The sequence below is a fragment of the Panthera uncia genome, chromosome D1 (genome assembly GCF_023721935.1).
Source record: "Panthera uncia isolate 11264 chromosome D1, Puncia_PCG_1.0, whole genome shotgun sequence".
NCBI classification, from domain to species: domain Eukaryota; kingdom Metazoa; phylum Chordata; class Mammalia; order Carnivora; family Felidae; genus Panthera; species Panthera uncia.
The window spans coordinates 73,427,837-73,443,395 of record NC_064808.1 but is presented as its reverse complement, the minus strand read 5'-3'; the positions used below and the strand labels follow the sequence as shown (position 1 = coordinate 73,443,395).

General features: G+C 44.0%; 1 protein-coding gene across 6 annotated transcripts in view; it reads right to left on the bottom strand.

The window, feature by feature from the left end:
* The window catches only part of AMOTL1 (angiomotin like 1), a 123,841-nt gene that overhangs the window by 68,143 nt on the left and 40,139 nt on the right, over nucleotides 1-15,559 (bottom strand). The window contains exon 2 of one of the 6 annotated variants that reach the window (XM_049653916.1): nucleotides 7,387-7,457. The exons of the other annotated variants lie outside the window; for them this stretch is intronic. The gene's annotated coding sequence lies outside the window, so the exon portion shown is untranslated. The remainder of the gene's footprint in view (nucleotides 1-7,386; nucleotides 7,458-15,559) is intronic. 6 annotated transcript variants of the gene reach the window in all.

Genomic DNA, 15,559 nt, shown 5'->3' with positions numbered 1-15,559 from the left:
GCCCTTCCAACCAATCAAGATGAAACCCGTTTGGGGGCACCTGGGTGGCTCGGTCGGTTAAGCAAGGGACTCTTGATTTCCACTCACGTCACGATCTCATGGTTGGTGGGATCGAGTCCTGCGTGGGGCTCTGCAAAGAAAGTGCAGAGACTGCTTGGGATTCTCTCTCTCCCTCTCTCTCTCTGATCCTACCCTGCTTCCACACTCTCTCTCTCAAAATAAATAAACTTACCCTGCTTGTGTGCTCTCTCTCTCAAAATAAATAAACTTAAACAAATTTTAAAAAGAAAAGATGAAGTACTTCCCCCCTTTCATTAGCATATTAAGCCAGAGTGGGAACCTGAGGGGGAGTTTTCGCTCTAGAACTTTTACTCCCTTGTGTCCCAGCAGGCCAGTCTAACCACTGTCTGTTAGTGCTGAGTCTCCTTCAGCTCAAGCTGTAGCCCCAGTAGAGCCTTGCCTGTGCCTCTGATTTTGGGGTCCAGCCTCAAGTTTCTATCCTTGTGGAGCCCCAAGAACCCGACCCCAGTAACAACACTGGTACAAATTGATTTTCCACATCTTTATCCAATGGCCTGCCACATGAGAACAGGTTCAAGGGCTCCAGGCCACAGAGCGTATAGAGATACATATCAACTATCATTTAAGGCTTCTTTTTTTTTGTACGCTGGGGTGTCCCACACATTCTTGGAGAGTTACGTTCCCACCGCTGCCCCCACTCCTAGGAGCTGAAGAAAGAAAAGCCCAGCAGATGAGCAGACGGCCTGGCAGGCAGACGGGCCTGGTATCATAGCTCCACTGAGAGAACCAAGAGAAGCTCCCAGCACTGACATACCCTACAGGGCTTGTGCTATTTGTGGCTTCGTCACCTATAAGACAAGGTAAAATGACAAGAATGTGTGTCACTGGGTCTGCATCAGATTGCTGGGCTGCAGAGCAAAAATGCAAGGGAGGCCTCGCCCTTAATCCCACAGACACATAATCCTTCCCTGCCTATTGTAGTTCAGAATCTCCACTAGGAACTCTTTATGGCACAAAGCGGGTCTGTTTTCTTATGCGAAACGCAGGGTACAAGATCTACCCAATGGGGTCAAGGCTCTCTGACATGAGAAACTGGAAGTAAACATGTGACTTATGTTACACGACATAGGACAACATATGAGGGGGAATGCTGTTGGCTTTGTTAGCGTTCTCCACACCCAGGAGCAAAATTAGGAGAAGCCACAGACACTCCCAGATACCACTCCCACCCAGGAAGCCCCGCCTCTAGGGCGTGGCTCCGGCCCAGGGGCTCAGGAACAGGGCGTATTTTAGGGCAGCACGCAGCCAGTCAAGGATCCTGCTCCAAGGTGTGTGATAGGCACATGCCGTAGCCCCAGGGGCTTCATGAAGACTGTTTCCACACCAGGTCCTCCCGACTTACCAATTTGCAGTCACCTGCTTCTTTCAAACCAGTCCTTGTCCCAGAATTATCACTGACAGCTTTAGTCTGCATGGGGAAACCGGCAAAAGCGATGGAAAACCAGCTAAGGCCAGTGTAAAGGAGTCCCCCGTCTACAGGGTCCCCTTCTGGCAGCTCCTATGGCTCGTGCCCTGAAGGAAAGCCAGGGATCTGTTCGTGCTGCACTCCACAAAGGGTGAGGTTCTGGAATTCTGCTTTGAGGGGACACCATTCCTGCCTCATAGTGACTGTGATCCATCTCACCAAGAACGGTCCCTTCTTCTTTACAAACCCTGCGTGTCACGTGTCGACAAGAAGAATCTTTTGCTTCTATGAGTGTGACTGCTTATTTCTAAAAGTGCTGAAGCTTCCTTCCCATTATGGTTTTATGCTGTTACTTTCTCTGTAACCGTCCAGAGGCCTTTAGGTAATGTGACCCTGAACAAGACTTTTTGTTTTCCTTACTCAATACAGCACTAACAAAGGGCATCACTGTTGAAGTTAAAACGAATTAAGGTAAAATGAAGTGAGTCTTCTGGGGTGGGCACGGGGCGCAGAAACCTGGCGATCGCCTCTCATCTGCTCCACCTCCATTGTAGCTAGTTCCTTCCCTAAGATCAGATCGTGAATCTGTCAAGAGGCTAATGTAACAGGCTCAGAAGTGTCCTTTGCGTTTAAACACCGGAGGACGCTCAAATTGCCACCCTATCATCATCCAACACTCACAGAACTAGGAAAGCTCCTGTCCTCAAATCCCACTTCTGGCAGGCCACTAGCTTGCAACTGTTTTGGCGAGGGTCTCAAGTTCAAATTTTGCTTCGTTTTCAAGGCCACCTGCCATCTGGCTGCTCCTCTGCTGTCAACAGCCTGGGTGCTCTACTCAGCCTCCCAGCGTCCCGTGACCATGTCACCCCCATTTTCCAGGTTCCAGCCGGGAATGCCTTCTGCCTGCACACTCCTCTCCCCAGGTCCTTTACGGTTCACCCCAACAAACCTCTTCACTCCACCTCCTGTAGACACAACCCCCCCCGCCACAAACACACACACACACACTGGCCTTCCTTCCCTCACCTATGGTACCAGTTATGATGTGAGCTCACAACTTAGCATTTAAGCATCAACTGCCTTTTTTTTTTTTTTTTTTTTTTGTAAGAGGCTCCAACGCTGGGTGGGGCTTGAACTCAAGACCCCAAGATCAAGACCTGAGCTGAGATCAAGAGTCAGACGCTTAACAAACCGAGCCACACAGGTGCCCTCCAACTGTCTCGTATTTTATAGCAGCCATTTAATATAGTCTGGTGCTACCGTCCTGGGGAAGATGGAAGGCAGGCACGACCCACATACTTGTCACTTTCTGCAAGGAGGATGTGTAAGGGATACCCCTCCTACTACTTGCTGGTCGATGCAGAACACGGCACCGTCCTCTGGAACGGGCCCAAGTTTAAGGGAAAGGTCAAAGATCCCCCCAAAGCCAGTCTCCGGGAGTTCCCCATGACCCTTGCACTTTTCCTTAAATGAGGGAATGTTCCTTTAAATGTTCCATTAAATGTTCCCTAATATGAGGGGGGCACTTGCTTTCCCGTGCAGGCCAGAGGCCCATTCCTCAAACCCTCCACAAGCTGCAAAACAACTCCCAGGTGTTCTTTCCCCAAAGCCCAAAACTTTCTCCCAGGCCCACCTAATCCAAACCCCCTAATGCATTTAAAAACCACTTCACCCTTTCGATTAGTCTAGCCTCCTATAACTTTGTAACAGAAATTTTAAACATAGCAACAAACAATCCTGTGGCCTCTACCTTCCCTTTCAAAGAGCTAAGGAATTTGCCGAGTGTGCCAGCCGCCTCAAAGTTAAATGTAAGCAACCAAGCCTTTTGATTCTGGCAGAACTGGAGGTTTTTCCGGGGGGAGTGGAATACTCTGCTCAGGGAGACAGATGCCCTAGGAAACAATGTTTTGAAGCGGCCTGGAGAACCCATGACCAGTGTCTGAAAAATAAAGGCAAGTCTGTTCACAAGAACTCTTGCGAAACCCAGCTAGCCCAGGTGGATTGGCCAGTTCACACTCCAGGAGCCTGAGACCTGAGTGCAGAACCACGGACAGGTCAGGGCACCCTCTTCTAGGAATACGTGCCTGCAACACACGTTTTTAAACAGGAAACAGGAATCTCCACACACTGGAATATCTCTTTCACCCAAGGAACCATTATTTGAAACCCAAGATGGGGATGGAGAGAGGTGGGAGGGAGGAAGGTTTCCAAGATTCCCAACCCCTAAAGTCCACCTCAGCACCCAGTGTGAATTCTGATCCCCGGACCAATCTTGTCTATTGTAGCGAACAAATAAAATAATAAATACACTAATAGCTATTTAATTTTTAGACTTTCTCGAAGTGGAACTTGTGATTAATAACTTTAAAGGCAAGCTTAACTTGGTAACGCTTTCTTAGGAATATTGGAGACATCATCAGTGGGAACCAAAACGCAGAATGTATGCTTACCCTTTCAAGTAACAATGCAGTCAACAGAGCACTGTGCTAGGAGCTCTAAATACAAGAAATGAGTAAGAGCGTCCTTGGCCTCAGGAGATCATGCTCTAGTTCTGGAGACCAACGTGCACACGTGCACACCCAAATTTCCTTGCAGAGTAAGTGCTCGACTAAAGGGACACAAAGCTTTGGGGGCCCAGAAGTAATCCATCACTACCTGTTGATTAGGGAGGTGATAGCAAGCTGAAATGACAAGAAGAAAGAGACAGGTGAGCTGAGCAGAAAAAAGTGAGGAGGATATTAACCTGCTGTGGGGTGAGGAGGGGGTGCTAAGAAGGAGAGGTCAACACAGCGAGGTAAAAGGATAAGCACAGGGATTGAGTCATGAAAGTGTTTCATCTTGGGCGCCTGGGTGGCTCAGTCAGCTAAGCATCTGACTCGTGGTTACGGCTCAGGTCGTGATCGCACAGTTTATGGGTTGGAGCCCCGTGTTGGACTCCGTGCCCGTGGCGTGGAGCCTGCTTGAGATTCTCTCCCTCTTTCTCTCTCTGCCCCTTCCTGGCTCGTGCTTTCTCTCTCTCTCTCAAAAATAAAATAAACATTAAAAAAAGAAGAAGAAGAAGAAGAAAGTATTTCATCTCTTTAAGGAATGGAGAGTTCAGTGTCACTTGGATATGGGTAAGGAGGAGGACGACTCAGAAGCCAGTATTTAAGGGGGCTTTTTAATAAACTTTTTAAATTTTAGTTCGTTATTTTCGTAACACTAGAGAAATGCAAAATAATTTCGAAAATAGGTGATTCAACTACCCAGCATGTTCCTGAGAGTCAATCACAATACTCTAAAATACTTTCAGTGTTAGGAAACCCTGAACTCACTGTGTAAACCTTGGGGGTAGGTTCTGGCTCCCATTACAGAAGCCAAAAGTACCCTTCTCTGTTCTAGCAGCAAGAACAGCCTAAGCTCAAGCCAACTGGATATTCTAGCCAAAGACTGTGAGTCTTGAGGAAAGGACACAAGGACAAAAGGTGCAGGTAAGTTACCTGCGGTAACAGTATCACCAGGAGTTCCAGGAGCACCGGTCCTCACAAGACAAACACCGTGTCTCCGGCTGGGTTCCTGGTGTATTTTCACCTAGGTTCCTGCCCATTTTCTGGGCCTTCCTGTTAATATGTGAGCTGCCTAATATACTTCCAATAAAATCCTCTTTTGCTTAAGTTAGCCGAAGTCACTTTGTGCTTATAATCAAGAACTTCTGATAGAGACTTACATTTAAAAAAAATTAATTGTTCTGACCCCCATCATAAAAACTCAGCATTGTCTGTATCCTAAGTACTACATGACTTGGCACAATCTGCCTTGTTGCCCCAAATACCCTTTGCACAAACCCTAAAGAAATACTTGTGATCCCTCAAAGGTTCCTTCGTCTGGAAGGTCTTTCTCAGCAAATCGGAAAACTCTTTCCTTGGCACATACTCAATGCTCAAATATGTATGCTGACGGGGCGCCTGGGTGGCTCAGTCAGTTAAGCATCTGACTTTGACTCAAGTCATGATCTCACAGTTCAAGGGTTCAAGCCCTGCGCCGGGCTCTGTGCTGACAGCTCAGAGGCTGGAGCCTGCTTAGGATTCTGTGTCTACCTCTCTCTCTCTGATCCTCCCTGGCTAGTGCTCTCTCTCTCTTTCTAAATAATAAATAAACATTAAATTATATGTGTGTGTGTGTGTGCGCGCGCGCGCACAGTCTGAAAGTTTTCCGAAACTCTATCTAGTGCCACTTCCTCTGGGAAGTCATCTACCCCTTGCCCCCCGAATGTTTATATGCCACTCATCTGTGCTCCCATCACATTCCATGCATGTTTCTGCCACTATTAAACTGCCTATGTATTTAGTTCGTATTTTTCTCTCCCTGTTAACTCGTAAGTTGATCAGCAGCAGAAGACCATATCTTATTCACCTTTGTCTCTCCAGTGTCTAGCAGAAATAAAATCACAGTAAGAGCTCCAGACACGATTATTGAATCAATGAATCATCTGCGTATGTTCACAGTATGTGCTAGTTTCTAGCACATAATGGGCACTCAATAAATATATACTGATGGAATTAAGATACATCTTTAAATAACCAGTTATAAACATATTCTTAATTCTACAGAAAGTAGCTCAAAGATGATTCTCTCTCTTTCAAACCAATCAGGAGACCAAGGCTTGGTAAAAGCTACTGGGGAACAAAAACCAGAGAAAGCCACCTAGTGCTAAAACACGTTAATTACAAGCATACTATGATCCATTTCCTGTAGGGGCTCTGTCCACGATTCTGAAGTGACATCACAGGGAGTCTGCACAGGGAGAACACAAGCCAGCTCTTAGAGGAAGGTGCTCTTTCATTCTGCTCAACCCCTGCAGGTGAGCCCTGTGTCCTGGGACTGTGCCCTAAATGTAGGCTTTGGCGCGTGCTTCTTCAAAAGGTCTGGGAGCAGGACCAGAGTCAACAGACTTCTCTCTGGGGGTGCCCAGTCGCCCACCATAAGAAGAAGGAATCATCCTAGTCCCTACCTATCACGCAGAGTCACCACAAGCACATATGAGTATCCCATAAGAAAAAGATTTTATCTACAAAGAGAAAATCATCTTTTAATCTTGGATTTTAACATAAGATCCAAAGGCTAGTTAACTACCTTGACTCAAATTGTACATAATATCATAATTTTTATTTCAGGTAGATATATTTGGTAGTTAACCTATCTAAAACTAGAAGTACCTGGACTCCAGAAATTCTTTACTTCAGATAACTTAAAAAAAATTTTTTTTATCAAGATATGCTTGACATTGAAAATGATGTACATGTTCAGGGGCATCTGGGTGGCTTAGGGGATTAAGCGTTCGACTCTTGATTTTGGCTCAGGTTATGATCTCTTGGTTCATGAAATTGAACCCAGCGTCGGGCTCTGCACTGGCAGCATGGAACCTGCTTGGGATTCTCTCTCTCCCTCTCCCTCTGTCCCTCTCCTGCTCACACACTCTCTCTCTCTCTCAAAATAAATATTTAAAAAAAAATGGATAATTAAAAAAATGTACACATTTAACATAGAAACTTGTCGAGTTTGGGGATAAGTATCCACACATGAATCCGTCACCATCATCGAGACCACAGATATACCCATCACCTCTCTAAGTCCTCTCCCACCTCCTTTATTAATATGTGTGCGTGTGATAAGAATATTTAACATACTATCTACCCTCTTAGCATGTTTTAAGCATAACAAATACAGTATTGTTAGCTATAGGCACTACACTATATAGTCGATCTCTAGAACTATGTACTCAGGTGCGTTTTAATAAATAAGCCCTATATTTAATCAAATAAGTGAAACTTCAATAATCTTTAATCAATTTCAGGACCAGAAACGTATTCTTTTGGGTGGCCCTGGCATACATTATGTTCCCATTGAAAAAAAAAACTTACTGGCATGTGAGCTCCATTGCTTTCAAATGTGTTTCTATCACTGCAGGCAGACAGTAAGTACTTAATCTTTTCTGAACAAAGGAAAACAAACAGGATGAGAAACCTTAAAATAAACCCCAAGACACAAGATGGCAACATGAATGCATAATTATGCTTCTCAAGGCTCCCTCTCTGAGCCACAGAGGACAAGAGCAGCTCAGACCTGCCATCAGGTTCCTTCCACCGCCCTCCCCGTCTCCTTATACTCACTGTGTCTTCTTGTACTCACCTCCCTCAGGAGTCAATGTTGACTCATAACTGGACACGATAATTCAAATCAACCAATGTTCCCCCCAAACTGAACATCCCTTTAGTAATAAGAGTATAATCAATAGTAGAAGGAGCTACCACTTGTTGAGGGCCTATTGAGTGTAGGGACGATATAAAAATCACCATGTGTAATTGTCACCACCCTATTTCCGTTTTGTAGATAGGGACTAGGCTCACAGTGGTTAAGTAATGCCCAGAGGCCCAGGGCTAGCCAGCAGCACAGACAAAATCAAAGCTTTTTTTGCAACGTCATTCTGCCTTCCAAAAATTCCTCAATAACGCACACTTAATTCTGAGTCCTCTTTTCCTGACTAATTTCTTACATTAAAATCAGGAGAGTTTTGGGGTGCCTGGATGGCTCAGTCGGTAAGCATCTGACTTCAGGGCGTTTGAGCCCCGCATCGGGCTCTGTGCTGACAACTCAGAGCCTGGAGCCTGATTCGGATTCTGTGTCTCCCTCTCTCTCTCTCTGCTCCTCCTCCACTCACACTCTGTCTCTCTCTCAAAAATAAATTAAAAAAAAAAATTTTTTTAATTTTAAATCAGGAGAGTTTTAATGATACGCTCTTGCTTGTGGACAATGGGGAAAGGTACTGGGAAAGTTTTTCTCGGACTATATGAGGCAGAGAAGCATCCAGAACTATTTCATTTGTGCTCTTTTTCATAAAAGCTTCAAGTAATAATAGCACGCTCTCTGCCAATCACCAGAACACCAAGGCACTTGATGAAGCCGCCCCTCCCCATCCCTTCCGTTGACCACATATTAGTTTCACGATGGTGTCTCCACTTTAACAGTGGATCCCAAGGCTGTGCTGTGTCAGTCGCCTGTGCTACGTGTTCAAAATGTCACTTCCAAGCTCCATGTCAGGCCTGTCGGGATCTCCACATGTGCAGACCGAATGTCTTTTGGCCTCACTTGACAGCTGATTTGAATACAGAGGCAGGTCTAGGAGGCTTACGCTTCTCTGCCATACAAGTTCTGATATGACACATGCACTCCAAAAAAGTTGTGATAAACTGAAATCTTGTCCATCAATCACACTTGAAGCCAAAACATGACGGATCTGATGAACGCAAACGGATGAGTGAACAATTCTTCCTAAAACAAACAAACCAATCAACCTGAATCGGTTCTTCTGGTAAAGAATTCTTTGTGTAAATGTGTTACTTTTTCATAAATTCAGAGTAAAGTCAGCAATTGTAGTGCCCTTCTAATTGCTAACCTGAATGACCAGGTAAGGGAATATGGCTATTTCAGCTACATCTCAAGTATTGTTCTCAAGATACAATAAAGCGATTATACCAAAAAATACATCTAGGGGCACCTGGGTGGCTCAGTGGGTTAAGCGGCTAACTTCGGCTCAGGTCATGAGCTCACTGTCTGTGGGTTTGAGCCCCTCATCGGGCTCTGTGCTGACAGCTCAGAGCCTGGAGCCTGCTTCGGATTCTGTGTCTCCCTTCTCTCTCTGCCCGTCCCCTGCTCACGCTCTGCCTCTCTGTCTCTCTCAAAAATAAATAAACATTTAAAAAAATTAAAAACAAAGATATCTAATTCAACATGATAAGATAAAGCCTGAGAAAATGCCTACCATATTACAAGACAAATGTTTGCTAAATCTGAAACTCAAAAATCACAAAGCCACTATGTCACAGTCATGTAAGATAAGCAGCTAATTTTACAGGGAAGGAAGGCATAGAACATAACATTCATCGAGCAATACATGATACAAACATTATCTCAGGTAATTCTCACATCTCTGAGAATTAGGTCTCATTATTTCCTTTTTACCTAAACATAAACATAAATGACACGCTCTGGGTCACACAGCTCACAGCCATAAGGCTAAGACGCAAATTCGGTTTTGACTGTTCCAAAACATTCCACGGAATTTAAGCGGTATTTTAAAACACGTAGGTACTTGTGGTAGTATTTGGTATCTTATAATTCCTATACGTTACAAAAGATCATGGGTCTGGTGAACTTGATTGGCAGCAAAATGCAGAAGTACTCGCTAATTCATCCATCTGTCAATCCATCCATCCGTGCTTTCATTCACTCATTCATTCCACAAACATCTGTGACATTAAGCATCTGCCAGGGGAAAGATAGTGCCCGGTATGGGAACCCAAATCTGCCAGGCCAGACTTCTAAGGCAGACAACTGCCCAACAGTGGCCCAATGAGGTGATGCAGGCAAGCTCAAGGTAGCACGGACTGGCGAGCAGGGACACCAGTGTTCAGGTCCGTCTCAGGACACGCACACCTAGATCTGTAACTGTGCTAAGGGGCTATGCTTACCTCTTTCTTCTCTTAGGCCTCAATGCTTTGGATCATAGACCTCTCTAAAACAATCTGTCAAGAGCTACCTACATAGTTTCTCCCTAGGTCTAAAAGAATGCATACACACTGATTTCATGGCATTCACAACTCTAGGAGGATTATCCTCACTTCTCAGGTGCAGAAACTAAGGCACTGAGAATAACTTGCACAATTAGTAAAGGGCAAAACCAGGATTCAAGCCCAGCTGGTCTGGCCCCAGAGCACGTAGTGTTTACCACTACACCAACAGTCTTCAAACTTTTTCGTTTCGGGACCTCTTTACACTCTTAAAAATTACAGAGGACCCAATAAGCTTTTGTTTCTGTGAGCTGTATCTATCCCTCCTTACCATATCAGAAATGGAAACTGAGAAATCTTAAAATATATGCTAATTCATTTCAAAACAACAATAATGGACCCATTCTAAGTTACACGAAACATTTTTATGAAAACTCATTTCTAAGACAAAAGGCAGTGCGAACAGTATTATTTTACAATTTTGCAAATTTCTTTAAGGTAAGGCTTACTAGACTGCTGGATTTTCATATCTGTTCCTGCCGTCAATCTATTGTTGTAGGATTTTTATTGAAGAAGATCAAGGAAATGTGGCCTCATTCTAACATGTAATTGGAAAAAGGAGGAGTATTATGATAGCCATTCCAGATAATTGTGACTGTTCTTTGAAGCTACACCAAAAGTCAACAAGTACTAATTTCTTTTTTTTTTTTAAAAACGTTTATTCATTTTTGAGAGACACAGAGAGACAGAGCTGTCAGCACAGAGCCCGACATGGGGCTCGAACTCATGAACCATGAGATCATGACCTGAGCTGAAGTCAGACGCTTAACTGACTGAGCCACCCAGGTGCCCCAACAAGTACTAATTTCTTCAAGGTGGTTGCAGTGTGAACTATAAAACTGTATCAGTGATCCTGCCTTGGATATTCCTCTATATTCTAGTACATTAAAATCTACTGGTCCATCTCTCACTTTGGAGGGAGTTCTCTTTTCCATGATTTCATAATTTCATACATTGGTCATTTGGAAAATCACGGTTCACTGCACCGTGCAAATCCTCCACACATATGCAAATTTTTCAAGTATGTAATATCAACAAAATCACCTTTGTTAATATACAATGGATTGCAATCATCAGGAAAGTCTTTGGCGTTTTAGGAAGTTGTCAAGTGCACAGTGGCAAATCCAAGCTTTCCAAAATTCCAGTTTTTACTGGAAAGCCTGAGTTTTATCACTGGCAACAAAGAGTGTCCATTGGTTTTCTTAAAGTGAAGGCTCCCTTCATTTGTTTTTGAGAAAACATCTAGCAAATACCCAATAAACCAAGAACTCGGAATTACCACGGTTTGTGGGTCATTCTCTCAACTACAAATGGCGTCCCACGAGAAGAGCCTTTAGCTAAGCTCCCTGCCTCGGTTTGCAGCAGGAGCACATCCTGTGTGCCTTCCATTTCATCATGCGAGGCATTAAAAAGGTGCACCTGAGGTTGGAGATTTACTACTGTGTGTGCTGGTAAGGGGCAGACAGACCACTGGTACAGTCAGTGCCCTCGCCTTGATCCATGGAAAGTTCTCCCCAGCACTGCTTTCGTACCATCAGTACAAATGTCAGTACGGTGGTCATGTGTCTTCGTGTTATTATGAAGATCGTGTTTTGGTCTCAGGAACCACCCCCCCAGCGTTCCAGGGAGCACACTTTGAGAAACATGGCTTTCCATTCTATAGCCTCTTCTGTGGGGAAGGGACCAAAAGACATGAAACTGAAAAAGAACTTTAAGATGAAAATGGCTGCAAAACCAGCTATAACTAAGAGGGAGTTGCCTCCCCGCCTGGGCAAAGAGAGGTGCCTGCAGCCCCTGGAAGTGGGGAGCCTTGAAGGCACACAGAGACCCTTTGATGTGAAGCACGGCTTGAACTCTACCTGTCAGACCAACGGACTCCAATAACTAAAGAAAACGTATCAGAGGAGAGGCGGCAGCCTCTCTAGAAAACACCTGCCCGTGAATACACCTTCTTGCCCTTGAGGGATTTTTATAAAAGGGAATACAAATCAACAATGATATTTCCCTAGAGGAAAAGGCTCCATGAGATTACTTTTAGGAGGTGGGGAGAAAAGAAACTGTAATAACTTGCCCGGCAGGAAGTCAGGCAATGCTGGGACAAAAGGAAGGATGTTAAGACATGATGATGGAAGAGAAGACAGTGATGCTATCAAGCCGAAAGACCAAAGTATTAAAAGATTTAAAGGAACAACAAAGGTAGAGGAGACAACAGCCACCAAATGGAAAGGGGGAAAAACGGGCCAATTTGTTTTGATTTGTTTTGGCAAATCTGTTTCTTAAACAATCTAAGAATCCAGGCTCTGTGAGCAAATGAGTTAACTTCTTGCTTCCTTTCACCTTATCAGTTAAGGGAGACAGTAATTGGACCTACTACTTAGGGCCGTTATAAAGATTACATATGATAATGCAAAGGGCTATGAATGGTATTCCAGCACATAATAAGTGCTCAGTAAATTTTATCTTTTTTTTTTTTTTTTAATCGGAGTGGGCAAATGGAACAGGAATCAATGATATAAAATTCCCTTTCAAGAAATGATCAAATCCGTGAGCTTTTTAAAAACAGCAAGATGCTCAAGCAGATCAAAGATGAAGACATTTAAAGTTTTGTCAGACTGTTCAGCTGATTGACAAACTAGACTAAAATTGCACTTTCAATTTTCTAAGCACTTAGGTTGAGAAGCCTTAAAATATACAATTTCTCCAGGGCACCTGGGTGGCTCAACCCATTAAGCATCTGACTTTGTCTCAGGTCATGATCTCACAGTTGGTGCACTGGAGCCCCGCATCAGCCTGCCTGCTGTCAGCAAAGAGCCTGCTTCAGATCTTCTGTCCCCCTCTCTCTCTGCCCCTCCCCCGCTCACACTTTTTCTCTCTCTCTCTCTCTCTCAAAAATAAGCATTTAAAAAATATACAATTTCTCAGGGTGCCTGGGTGTCTCAGTTGGTTAAGCGTCTGACTTCAGCTCAGGTCATGATCTCTGTTAGCTGTGCTGACAGCTCAGAGCCTACAGCCTGCTTCAGATTCTGTGACTCCCTCTCTCTCTGCCCCTCTCCCACTCACACACTCTCAAAAACGAACAAATGTTAAAAAAAAATTAAAAATATATATATACAATTTCTCTGAAAATAAGCTTAATGGTGCGTCCTACTATCACAGACCAAAATGAAAGAATACATGGTATTATCCAAAGGCTCTTCCAAAATTCCTAACTTGTCTACCACCTAGGCATACAAGTCAAGGGCTAGGTAGGCCTGGAGAAGGTATCAGGTACCAGGCTCTAACCTGAATACCCTCAGCTGCCTAGGGAAACTCCTCTTCAGCCAGTAGGACAAGGGGACACTTATTAGGAGGTTACAGGGGAGTGAGTACGATTTGTCCTCTCTTCTAAGCATTACAAATAAGAAGAAATAAACCTCTCCTCTTGCTCCACGGTGAATGTTCCGTAAGGAACGTTTCTGGAGACTGAGAATCTCAGGTCTGAATCAAACACAAAGGTCATCACTGTAAGCATAGATTTCACTGCTGTATTGATGAGCTGTAAGCTTTGTTTAATGGAGATATGTAGTTATTGATCAACACATTGCACTCAATGGTGAAAAACTGAGAGCTTTTCCTCTACGATCAGGAAAAAGACAAGAATGTCCTCTCTCTGACCACTTTTATTCAATACGGTACTGGAAGTCGTTGCTGCAGCAATCAGGCAAGAAAAAGAAATAAAAGGCATCCAAGTTGATAAGAAGTAAAACTGTTACTATGTGCAGATGGTATGATACTATATCGAGAAAACCCTAAAGATTCCACCAAAAAAAAAAAAAAAAAATGACACGAATCCAGAAAAGTTGCAGGATAAACAGAATTAAGAGTCCGGGTTTTTGTTTTGTTTTTTTAACTTCTTACACTGAATGAGCAAACGGCACATCATGGAGTCCTAAATACTTTTTCTACATGATTAAGGCAGACTTTGCAAACAAATCATCATGCATCATTAGCACTAATTTTCCACTGTTCTTCCCAGATTGTACAACCCCCTCAAATCAAAGAGGAAACTGAAAGGCAAATGTAGACACAATCTGCGCTGCCGCCACAGAACGTGTCTCCGATGACCCCCCTTCCACACCCCCACCTGGTAGCTGTCCAAGGGCTCCCCTCCCTCAGCTGGGAGAACCTACTGAATCTGATCTGGTCCTGGTTATGTGTGCCAGCTGCCATTCCAGCCACGCGAGCTTCCTGAAGTTCCTCAAAAGCTCCGCAGATGAACACCGCCGTGCCATCAGACCCACCTCCCACAATCCTGCAGGACACTAAACCGCACTCACTCAATGTAAAGAGATTTCTAGAATGAGACACCCCCGCGCTTCTCGTAATTCCTTGGCTGCATCTATAACCCTCATGTCCTCCCAAGCTCCCCATCAGGGAACTCTTCCCATGCTTCTAGAAGTCACGGTATCTGTAATTTAAACCCATTCCCTCTTAATCAGCTCACGGTGAAGATAAAATACTTGGGAGGCGATTATAAATTGTTTCTTGTCCTCGTAGCAGAACAAACGCAGTTCATTTGCCTTCTGTTTTCTAACACCGCACTCCATTACGTCCCTTGTAGAATATAAATTCCATGGGCGCAGAGGGCAGATATCCCAGGCCTAGTCCAGTTCCAGGCACGTGACAGAGCCTCAAATGGCAGACGGAGGACTGCATCTTTCCACTGTAGCAAATGCTCCACCTCAGTATGGACTTGCATGGTCCAGAGTCACTCATTCAGCAGGTATTTATATAGAGCGGCGAAGGCTCTGCATCCCAATGTCTGCCTAATGTATAGTCTGCCCCAAAATGAGAAATGTCATGATCCCTGAGGTTCAACATGTACCTTCCTTAAGAGAAGCTGAAAATATTTCAAAGTAGGTTCAATTAGAAGATTCGTGACTACTGCCTAACTACGAAACTTAACACTACAAAATCTGTTCACTTTACGAGCAAGTTTAATTACACATAACACATTGTACGTTCTTAAACTAATAAAGTGATCTTAGTCACTTAACAAAGGCCATTAAAATGTTAATATCTGCATTCATTCCAATTGTTGTCTCCCAATTCCCAGAATCCATTTTGGAGAAAGTTGAAGGTAAGAAACTTCAGACTTTCAGAAAATTTTACTTCTAAGCTCGGGACTGAGATAATCCATATCTCAGAGTAGACCTTTTTAGATCTTATAGTCTTAATTTTTTGTTTGGATGAATATTTTACAGGATCAAATCTCAAAGTCAGCTCAAGTAAACATACTCCCCACTTTTCATGCCCCTGCCGCTCATGTATGATCTATCAGGCCAGTCTATCAGGTTTCCTAAAGGGTTATGTCCTTTAGCAAACCTCCTGCTTTTCTCTGACACTCCCATTACATTTAAGGTTTGTGATGCTGTTTACATTACTTCCCCAGGTCTCTTAATTTAAGCTACTGTGATTTCAGAAGGCA